Source organism: Chrysochloris asiatica, unplaced genomic scaffold (assembly GCF_000296735.1).
Source record: "Chrysochloris asiatica unplaced genomic scaffold, ChrAsi1.0 scaffold00124, whole genome shotgun sequence".
NCBI classification, from domain to species: domain Eukaryota; kingdom Metazoa; phylum Chordata; class Mammalia; order Afrosoricida; family Chrysochloridae; genus Chrysochloris; species Chrysochloris asiatica.
Window position 1 is genome coordinate 9,058,810 of NW_006408642.1, and position 12,128 is coordinate 9,070,937.

A 12,128-nucleotide genomic window follows, 5' to 3' on the forward strand; every position below is an offset into this window, starting at 1 on the left:
TGTGCATAGGGTTGCTGTGAGTTGGTACCAACTTGATGGCACCTAACAATAACAACAATGGTTTTCTATGAGTCAGAACCAACTCAAAAATAATTAACAACAACAACAACAATAGCTAATGATCTTAAGCATTTCTTCATGTTTGTTGGCTGTCTGAATGTCTTCTTTAATGGATATCTGTTCATGTCCTCTGTCCAGTTTTGTGTTGTTGTTGTTGTTTTTAATTTAAAAAAAACAACTTTATTTTTATAGCTGTATAAACGTGATCCAAATGGGTCCACCACTAGGTTTTGAGAAAGAAACATGCTCTCAATAAGCAACCTACATCTACTCAGGGATGTGTATAGACTATTAGATGTCTCATTGGACTAATTACAGAGCACTCACAGTAGAACATCTTTAGTATCAAGTGTAGCCTGATGTGAAGCCATTGTAGGTTTTACACAGACATGTTGCATTTCTGGTGGATAATGCAGGACATTTTGCAGCATTCCACTGGTAAGCTAGGTTGCATCCATCACTTTAAATGGCATCAATATCAATGCCGTCATCTTTGTTGTCAAACTTTACAGTTTCAACTTTAGGGACACTGGCAGTCTTCGGATATACTACCTCAATAATCTCATCTTCATCTTCCTCTTCATCACCAGAAGATTCCTCTTCTGCTTCCCTCAGCCACTTTATGAATGGTTCTACTTTGACACGAATCTCTTTGGCAAGTTCTTTTAAGACATATTTCTTAGACGCCTTTTCTGACCTCTTCTTCCAGAAGGTCTGCGTCGTACATCTCCTTCAGGATGTGTGGGATCTTGGAGATGAGCTGGGCTTGATGCATTGCTACCACACACTCCAAACCATGAAGAAGGTACTGCTGGGCTTTTTTTATTGTGACAAAATCATAGGATGTAGCATCTGTATTTCTTGATTTGTTCCCTTATTTTCTCGTTAAAAAGAGCTTCAGTCAAATCAAGAGGGCCCATGGCTTTTACATCCAGCCGTTCTGCTTCAGCAATAATTTCTTTGTCAGATATATCAATAAGGCCCTCCTTTTTTTTTTCTTAACAAAATCAAATAGAATGTTGACCTGTTCTTCCACAGTCCTCTCCAGATCATCACTAAGGGTCAGGAATTTGGCATGGTCACTGGTTTCATCCATTCTGCATCTCTGCGCTTCTTCAGTTGTATCCTGCCCCCAGTCATCCTCCTCCTTTTCTTCCACAGCATGGGGAGGATTGATTTCATTTGGAGGAGGTGGTGGTGTCTCACTGCTGGACACAGAAGCAGCTTCCTTGTCTTTGTCCTTTCTGGTTTTCTTTCCCTCTTCCTTCTTTCCTGTCCCACTGTTACTATTCTCAGATGGGTTTTTGAGAATGAATGTGCAAAGTTTATGATGGGTTTCAAGCATGCCCCAATAGCCACAGGCTTTACAAGAATTACCTATTGTTTGCTTCTTTGGATTGATATGCAGATCTGTTTCAGGATTCTCACACTCAGGACAGAGAGCAAAATTTTTAATGATTCCGTCCAACATGTCTTGCAGCTTATTCGCCTCATGAGATCCACTGACAATGTAAGGGTCATTTCTTAACATCAAACTGGGTCAGTGCTCCCAGCTCACAACCAAAGTATTTGGTGGGGTACGTTGGAGGTCAATTAAGCATCTTTGCAACATCAGTCATGTTGACTCTAATCGTCTTGATTCCATTTCCTTTGCCCTCAACCTTGGCAATCAGCCGGGGCATCTTGTAGCAATAGAACTGGTCTGTCACACTGTGGTTGACGATGACAGACATTTTGGCTTATTAGTGGCTTTATCAATAAGATGAAGAGATCTTTGATTGCAACTTTTTGATATCTTCTGTCTGGAGAAGAAGGGACTACGTAAAAGAGTTCTCGGTCCCTGACATGAAAAATTTTTCGCCACTGAGGCTTCTTGCTTGTACGCTGTTTCCCCAGTACAGGTACCAATGGCTGCGCACGCAACAGCTTGTTTTCGTCAAATAAAGACATAAACCCTACACTGCTCGCCCGAGACTGGGATGAAGTGCGGCGCGTGGTCACGCGGGTCCGGGACGGAGGCTGGTGGGCAGGAGGGCGAGCAAGAGCTGGCGGTCAGGGGCCACTGCCGAGCGAGCGAGTGAGCACCACGGGAGGAGTCCCAGCGACGTGCGGGGTCCACACCCATCAGCGCCTGAGCTGGCGACTCTGGAATGTTCTCGCTGTCCATTTTTAAATTGCATTATTTGTCGTCTTCTTGCTGAGGTGTTGAAGTGTTCTATACATTTTGAAGAGTAGTCCTTTGTCTGATATGTCATTGTCAAACATTATTTTTCCCGGTCTGTGGCTTCTCTTTTTGCTCCTTTGATGAAATCATTTCTAATTTTCAGGAGATCCCAGTTTTGTCTTCTTTTTGTGTTAATCCCCAATTTTATACCTGTGCATCTGTTAGCAGCTTTAAGGGTTGTTGTGGTTGTTATGTGCCAACTCATGGCAATCCTATCACAACAGAACGAAACACTCCCCAGTTCCGTGCCAACCTCACAATAGATGCTAAGCCTGAGCCCATTGCTGCCGCCACTGTGCTAATCCATCTCATTGGGAGTCTTCTTTTTCTCAGACGGTCCACTTTATCAAACATGTCTTTCTCCAGGGACTGGTCCCTCCTGATAATATGTCCAAAGTATGAGAGACACAGTCTGGCCATCCTGACTTGCAAGGAGCATCTGGCTGTACTTCTTCCAACGCAGATTGGTTTGTTCTTTTGGCAGTCCGTGGTGCTTTTAGCCTTCTCCTCCAACAGGTTAGCTCAAATGCATCAATTCTTCTACAGTTTGCCTTATTAGTTGTCCAATTTTCAAATGCATATGAGGTTACTGAAAATACCATAGCTTGGATCTGTCACACTTTAGTCCTCAAACGAACATCTTTGCTCTTGAACACTTTAAAGATGTCTTGTGCAACAGACTTGCCTAATGCAATGCATCGTTTGATTTCCTGACTGCTGTTTCCATGAGTGTTGATGGTTGATTTGAGCAAAATGAAGTCTTTGACAATATCAGTCTTAAGGGTAGGTGCCATGATTAATTCCTTTTAGAATCCTCAACACCTAGAGTAATGTCAGGCCCAGCAGTGAAAATAAGTGTCGATGACATGATTGTGCCAGTAGACTGGTGGAATATGCCGTGTTCTTGTTCATTCAGCAGCCACGTGTTAGCATCTGACTCTGAACTGAAGGTACAAAAGTTCTTCATTACATCTGTTACCCTGTCAGCAACAACAGCTGACATCCTAGTAGCTGACACTAGCAGCTATTGAGCAATCACCAGGCACTGTTCTAAATACCTAATTCATATCAAATTATTTAATCCTCACAACAGCTCACTGAAGTTGGTGCTGTACATATCTGCAATTCAAAAGGAAAACAGAGTTACCAAAATTGCATGGGCAATGGAATCTGGGTTTGAGCTCTGTGTCATAACTCCAGACCCCATGGTATTAGCCTCGACACTGCCTAGTCTCCTTTCTCTGAATCACCTAGACACTTGTTACAAATGCAGAGGCCTGGGCATACCCACAGAGCTTCTATTCCAAGAAGCCTGGATGAGACTAGGGATATAGTATTTGCCATGAGCTCTGTATAATATAATTTCCACACCAACTTCCCTGAGAAATTATATCTGTATTCCACAAACATCAAGGAACATGTTCAAGGCTCTACGTTGCCTAAGCCTCCTGTGTCTGTTTCACTGAGCCATGAGCACATGCAGTGAAACAGAACCATCAGGTTAAGCCATGTTACTGTCCTCCAAACTCGGTCACTCTGGTCCCTGTGCTGGGAGTGCTATCACCACCTCCCACTCCACAGTGTGTGCTGGAGGAAGTGGACATATTCTCCTTCCTGTCCAGGATGAACATCCCCACAATGGCCCAGACGCTCCAGAGAAAAGGGGTAAAGGTTTCAACTTCTTAAATATTTGTTTAGTCTTTGATATTCCCAGAAACTTCCAGAAAGGCTTCATCCAGAACTCCACACTCTTTCAGAGCACACCTACTGTGGTTTAGTCCTCTAACTTCAAGCCTTGGTCACCCAGTGAAGCTCTTCACAGAAACACATGGTGATTCCAGTGGTGGTTTTACTTTGCTTGGGACAGGTTTCACGGTGACAGTGGATCCAGGGGCAGCCCCAACCAGTCACCTGCATTTCCACAAAGCCAGATGTGAATAATCAGGCCTTCATGTCATAAGTTGCAACTACCCAAGCCGTGGAACCCTGGTAGCATGTGAGTTACATGTTGGTCTCCTAACCTCAAGGTCAACAGTTTAAGTCTACCAGCCACTCCTTGAGAGAAAAATGAGGGTTTCTGCTCCTTTAAAGATTTACAGTCTTGGAAACTTTTTCAGGGTCTCTATGAGTGGGAACCAAAGGAACAGCACACAACAACAACAATAACAACACCCAAGCTGTGATCATTTCAACCACTTCATAAGCATGCAAAAGTTGGACAATGAAAAAGGAAGACAGAGGAAGAATCGATGTTGTCAAACTGTGGTGTTGATGAAAGATATGGAACATACCACAGAAAGAATGAATCAGTTTTAGAAGAAATACAATCTGATTATTTAAGGGAAGCAAGGATGGTGAGACCTTGGCTTGCTGACTTTGCATGTCTTATCAAGAAGACCACTCACTACCTAAAGGGCATCAGAACAATTCAGCTGTCAGAATTTTGAGGTAGAGCAGGCAGGCCCATGCTTAGGGGAATTCCCCAGTAAAGTTGCAGATAAAATCTCATCAGGGAGAAGGCACCTTGAGTACAGCCACATCAAAGATAAGTTGCTGGAGAGTCAGCAGGACTCCTCAGGGGAAACCTGTGTGTCTGGGGGTGGGTGAGTAGGTGGGGATGAGCAGCAAAGCAGGTTTGGGAGTTTCCCCTGTCATGGATTGAATTATGTGCCCCTGCAAAATAAGTGTCAACTTAGTTGGGTCCTGGTTTTTAGTGGGTTAGCATCTATGTAATGATATAATGTGGCAGTTATATTATGATATAATTACCCTAGTGCACATCCCATGATGTGATCTAATGTGATCAGCCCTGATCTGATGTGAGGGGATTAGGGTGGGATGCAATATCCTTATGCAGGTCTCAGCTGTGATCCTTTGAAAGGGGAATTTCCCTGTGGTATGGCCCGCATCACCTTTTATCTTCCAAGAGATAAAAGGAGAGAGAAGTGAGCAGATAAAGAGGCACCTCTTACCACCAAGAAAGAAGAAATGGGAGCAAAGTGCATCCTTTCTACTTGTGCTACCTGCACTCAAAACCTCCCAGGCCCAGAGGAAGTTGGCAACAACGGCCTTCCCCAAGAGCTGACAGAGAAAGCCTTCCCCTTGACTGGGCACCTTGAACTTGGACTTCTAGTCTCCAAAATGTGAGAGAATAAACTTGTTTGCTAAAGCTACTCATTTGTGTTATAACAGCACTAGATAACTGAGGTACTCCCTAATTAGTATTAATTGTTCTGATGATCTATTGCTGGTTACGAACCCCAATACCCAGCCCCCAAAGTAAAGGTTTTTAAAAGAACCATTTTGTTATATCTCACAATTTTTTGACTTGAAAATTTGGGCAAGCTGGGCCAGTAATTCTTTTTTCACATGGTATCAATGGAGGTCCTCTGTGGTATTGGATTGGTGGATGGGCTGGTCCAAGGCAGCATTATTCCCACGCCTGACACCTTTGTGCAGATAGCTACACAGATGTCAAGTGTCTTGGACATGACTTTACCAGTATAGCGGCCTCATATAGTAAAGTAATGGTTCAAAAGCAACTTGCTTGCCCAGGAAACATCAAGGCAAGTGGTCGGGTCCCTTCAGTGCAAACCCCCTTCCAAGACTAAAACTCAGTGGGAATACACGCTGTGATTGGTGACCACGCTCGACACCAATAAGGGGAAGTGAGGGAAAAATAGCAAATGAAGTGGTGAGCTAAGCCCTACAATGTTCAATAAACTTCTGTGAACCCGGGTGAAGACCTGGTTAGCCAGCAGTGTGGCAAGACCTGGGGACTCTTGGGCCCAGAGTCAGTGACATAGCCACAGAGGACTAGAGTAGAGAGTGAAGCATCCAGCTGATAAGAAGAGAGGGCATATGCATAAGAACACCCACACTTGCAGATAATACCCACTTATTCTGACTTCAGTGACTAGATGTTCAGAGCTCAACCAGAAGTAAAAAGAAGAGGGGAAAAAAAAGTATTCTCATACAATTTGATGAACTTGACCTACACCTATGGAAGCAGTAGCTCAAAAGAGGGAACAAGTCCTTACAGCAAGAATCATTCCCACCCCCTCCACACACAGAGTAGACAGGGATGGGCAACTTGGACATTGGCTACCCAAAATGGGGGGCGGGGGGCTACAAAGGCAAGAAGTGACTGGCTTACAAGCTTTCAAGAGGGAACCTAGAGTTAGGGGGCCTGAAGGAAGGCAGAATCTCCAGTGAGTAGTATTCAATCTGACTAGGCGGGGCCGATGCAATGAAATGCAGACGGGTCTCTTGTGATACAATAGTGAATAATTGTTATCAGGACTGATTGTGAGGGTCGGAAATGTGGAGGTGGATGTTTTATAGCAAGGAGGGGCGTGATTGACTTTTCAGTCTAGAAGCGGAGGTCCCTAGGACCATCAAGGGAGAAGAGCAGAGAGCGGGACCCTACCCAGAGAAGCAGTGATGCCTGAAATGGAGCCAGAGATGATGACGTGGAGTGATGGAGCAGCTGGAGACTTTAGATCCAGAGAGGGAGAGCGACTGTGTGCTGAAGACCTGGGGGGTACGGGGGAAGGATTGCATGGAGGGGATTGTAACCATGGCAATGAGACGATATATGATAGAATGAATGTAAGGCTGATGTTCTCCCATGTAAACTATCACATAATTCACAATAAAACATTTTTTAAAAATAAATAAAGTAATGGTTCAAGACTCTAAGAAAAAGTGTTCTAAGAGCCCAGGTGGAGGTGCAAGGCTTCTTGTGCAACATCTCAGAAGACCCAGAATGCCATTTCAGCTGCATTCTATTAGTCAGTCAAGTCACTAAGACCAGCCCAAGTTGAAGGGGAAGGGCATTAGAGTCTACTTCTTAATGGGCAGAGTAGCAAAGAACTGGGGCCCATAATTTAATCTCTCACACTACAAGAGAGCTAGAAAACAGTTGCTAAGCTCACTGTAGGAATTGTTATTCCACATGTTGCTAGTACATGGCAGATACTATGCTAAACACTGAAGAGAAATAACAACAAACATGACAGAGACATGGTCCCTGATCATGGAGATTGTAGTCTAGAATATAGTCTAACAAACTAATATAATGTGCCCAGTATGTGGTGAGTAAAAGCAAATTCTGGCTACTGGTATTATGAATGTTACACAAACAATTATTGAATAGCAATGTTTTCCATAAACAGATATGTGCTTTGGAGAAAGAGGGGGCAAGGAACACAATCAGAAAAAAGTCTGACCGATTATAGAGGGTGAAATCTTAGCCAAAGATGAGAAGTAATTAACTAGGGGTTAAGAGACACAAGAGAGATTTCTGGTAGAGGAAGTAGCATGTGTAGCAGAGTGTACTGGGCAAGGGACAATATGCACTGGGTGAGGCTGGGTAGGGCCAACCCACATCCCCCAAGGCTCTGAACCAGGTGGTCTACATTTGTCCCACCAGACCTCTGCCTTGTGCTTCTAGCAGTTGACCTGTATGTGCTGCAACAAAAGGCTCCATTGCCTTCTGTTTTAGGTTGGGTTCAACAAGTTGAAGACACTAGCAGGTGTTTAAACAGAAGGTTGGTGGGAAGAAGTTGGTATATACATAGATATATGAAATATTTGTTGTTGTTGCATGTCATTGAGTCAATTCCAACTCACAGTGACCCTGTATAAGGTTCTTAAGGAATGGCTGGTAGATTTGAACCACTGACCTTGCAGTTCAAACCGAACTAGTTATCCAGTGTTTATCCTAGAGCACCACACCAGGACTCCACGTATATATAGATATAGAGAGAAAGAGAGAGAGAGGGAAAGAGAGAGATTTGTTGTTGTTAAGAGCTGTTGAGTTGGTTCTGACTCATGACCAATATATATTATATATATTACTGATTCTGTTTCTCTGGTGGAATCCTGACTTGTAACATTCCGTAATAAAATTGTACCCAAAAAGAGATAGAGAAAAAACAACAACAACAATGACTTTGGAGGGGATGTTGGTAATAGGTAAGCAGGCTTTAGCCAAGTGGAAGTGAAAAATAACCAGATACCCTTCCGCTTTTTGCTAAAAGAAGTGGAAATGTAATGTATAAGCTGCATGATATATAGAAGCAGTCATGAAGAAGAACTCACCCCCACTGTCTCCATAGCTAAAAATCAGGGAACTAAGATTGTCTAGCAAATCTAGCCCAGTGTGGGATCCGAGGAACTGAGCCCAGAGGTCGTCTATAAATAAGGAGACTGAGAGTCTGGATGCTTGTTTCTTCTTCCAAGTAAAATGAACAAGCAGGTGCATTGCTCAAAGTGTTGCCTACCACGAGGATTTCCCTTCACCACTGTTATTCAGGAATGTTCCAGAAAGAGGACATTTGGTAGTGCCTGCATATCATGCAGAACCATCTGGAAACAAGACCCAAGTGTTCTCTTCCCCAGTTAGCTGGTCGTATGAGGCCATAGATATGCACATGGACAGAAAATCGTGTAGTACGAATAGAAGTCGTGGGCATTTGGACCACTTCTCATGAATGCCTTCAGAGTCTGCTCAAGTCCAGTATTGCATATACCACTTCCATTTGATAATGGAAGTATTGTTGTATAGCAACATACTTCATGGCTTGGTGTACCAGTTAATACCCAGTTCATGATGGGCAGCAAAGGGCAACAGTAACTTGATGGTCCATGTTTAAGTATTAAGCCCCAGTTGTTGTTGTTGTTAAGTGCCATCAAGTTGGTTCTGACTCATAGGGATGCTACATAGGGTTTTCCGAGAAGTGGCTGGTAGGTTTGAACTGCCAATCTTGTGGTTAGCAATCCAGTGCTTATCATACAGTGACACACCAAACCTGCCCTCCAGGGGTCACCTTTTAAGTCCCTTGAGGGTACCAAAACTGTCATTTCAATGTGGTATAAAATGAAAGGCACAGAATTCTTTGGGGTGGGATTAGAGGGATGGAAACAGTGCCTTGAGAAGTGTACAGACCTAGATGGAGGAGACGTCAAAAAGCAATAGTATCACGTATTTATAGTTTTGTTTGAAAAATGGTTTTATTCTTTTGTAGCAATACTTTTTGACTTATCCTCATATGTCCAAGGCAACGGAAACTATATGTTAACACAAAAACTTGCATGTACATGTTTATAGCAGCATTACTCACAATAGCCAAAAAGTGCCAACAACCCAAATGTCCAATAACTGATCAATGGACAAACAAAGTGCACTGTATGTCTATATGACAGAATATTATTCAGCCTTAACAAGAAGTACATGCTTCAGCATGGATGACCCAAACCTGAAAGTCCACACATTGTATGATTCCATTTATACTACAAGTACACACAATAGGTAAAACCACCAAGACAGAAAATAGATTACTGGTTATCAGGGGGTGAGGAAGGACAAGTGGGATGTCCTGCTGGCCAGGGTTCTTTTTGAGGGGATGGAAATGTTCTGGAATTGTTAATATGCTAAAAATCATTGTTGTTTTTAGCATATTGTTAATATGCCAAAAATTATTAAAATGTTTTTGTTGAATGAATATTATCCCATTTGTGTGAATGTTACCCATTTCTTAAGAAAAATACTTTTGAGAAGGTTAAAAAACCAAAACCAAACCCCCTCCCACCCAGACAATTCCAACTCAGCAATCCTGTATAGGGTCTCCGAGACTGTCAGTCTTTACAAGAGCAGCTGCATCGCTCTTCCTTGGAGCAGCTACTGAGTTTGTGTCACTGACGTTGTGGTTAGCAATTAGGAATTTCAATTTCTTTGAGCAGGATATAAAACAGAGAAGTAGCATTTCTGCTTCAAGACACATGGAAAGAGGTGTAGATTCAGGTGAGCGCCTTTGCAAACATTTTTCACTTGTTTTCTTCTCATTTGAATAGTCTATGCCAGGAATTGTTTAACTTTGATGGGCATAAGAATACCTGGAGAAATTTTTTAAAAAGAGAGCTAGGGAATAAGCAGACCCGAGACCCACCTCCAAAAATTCAGATTCAGTAGATCTGGGGCCAGGGTCCAGGAAGTCCCAATTCTAAAAAATGTTACAAGTGCTCTGATGCTGCAGGTCTGTGGCCCACACTTCAGGTAGAACTGACTGCTGCCTTATTTTGTTTTGATTTTCCATTCTTGCTGCTGAAGAGAGTAGAGGGATTTATTTGGTGACAGATCTTTGTGTAGGCCTTGTTATTTTTGGTGGTTGTACAATTTAAAAACGTATTTCTCAAGCCAAATTATATTGTAGGCCAAAAAACTAAATTCATTCACTTAGCATTGAGGTAGGAGTTGGGAAGGAAAAAAGAGTAGGTAACCCAGATGTGTGGAGATTGGCATCACCCTTCTTTGGATCTCCAGGGCTGTCCAGACCCAGAACTTGAATGTTTTGAACAAATTATAGAGTAATAAACCGAAAGTTGGAAAAGTTTTTGCAGATGGCCTGTATCCCTTTTGTTTCTAGTTTGCTGAGAGTTTCTATCATGAAAGCATATTGAATTTTACCACATTTTTTGCATTTATTGAAAAGGTCACAGGTTTTCCTTTTATTCCATTAATGTGGAGATTTAAGTTGATTTATGTTTGAATATTAAACCAACCTCACATTTCTGGGATAAACTGAACTGGTTGTGATTTATTAGTCTGTGTATAGATATTGGTGGATTTACTTTGCTGCTGCTGCTGCTGCTGCTGCTATTGTTAAGCACCGTCGAGTCGTTTCCGACTCACAACGACCCTGCACAGGGTTTCCGAGGCTGTAAATCTTTACAAGAGCAGAAAGCCTCATCTTTCTCCTGCGTAACAGCTGGTAGTTTCGAACTGCCGACCTTGAGGTTAGCAGCCTGATTCGTAACCACTATGCTACCAGAACTCCTTAATTTGCTGATATTTTGTTTAAAAAAAACTTTGTGTCACTGTTCACGAGGATTATGAATGTGTACTTTTATTTCAAAGTTTTTATCCAGTTTTGATAACAAGATTTTGCTGGCCTCATTAGAAAACAGAAAACAAGTTCTCTATTTCAGAATAGTTCGTGCAGAATTGCCATTATTTTTTCATTAAATGTTTGATATCATTCACTAGAAAGTCATTTGGTTCTGGAATTTTCTTTGTGGGGAGATTTGCTAATGTTAGTTTCTATACTAATTGTAAGGCTCTTCATATTTCTTGTATTATCTCATGCCAATCTTAGTTGAACTTTTCAAGAAATGGGTTCATTTCAGTTAAGCTGTTGAATTTGGTAGCATACAATTGATTATCCTATTTTTTTTAATGTTCATAAGATCTGTAGTAAAAATCCTTCATTCATACAAAGTATTGGCAACTTAGCTTTTCTATTTGTACTTAATCAATACAGTAGAGCTAGGGTTTCATCTTTTAAAAATTTCCAAGCAATTTTTAATTTTGTTCATATTCTCTCTTATTCATTCTCTATTGTGCTGACTTCTGTTTGAATCTTTATGATTGTCTTCTGCTTTGTTGTTGTTTAGTGCCGTCAAGGTTTGGTTCCAACTCATACCAACCGTATATAGAGTTTCCAAACCTTTAAATCTTTACAGGAGCAGAAAACCTCATCTTTCTTCTTCAGAGCAACTGGTAGGCTCAAACTTCAGACTTTGTGGCTCATAGTCCAGTGATTGTCATATGGAGCATCTGCTTAGTTTGAGTTTCATTTTCTCTACTTTTTCATTTTCTAGGCTTAGGATGTTAGAACTTTCTTCATTATATTATAAACATTTAAAGTTATATATTTCTCCCTAAGCATTGCTTTAGTTGTTGTTATTGCTGGTAAGTGTCATGGAGTCGATTCCGACTCATAGTGATCCTGTATAGGGTTTCCAAGGAGCAGCTGGTGGGTTTGAACTGCCAACATTGCTA

At 42.0% G+C, this 12,128-nt stretch overlaps 1 pseudogene; it reads right to left on the minus strand.

Annotated features, from left to right (window-relative positions):
• Positions 1 to 522: 522 nt before the first annotated feature.
• Positions 523 to 1,793, minus strand: LOC102829995 (annotated as a pseudogene).
• Positions 1,794 to 12,128: the final 10,335 nt, after the last annotated feature.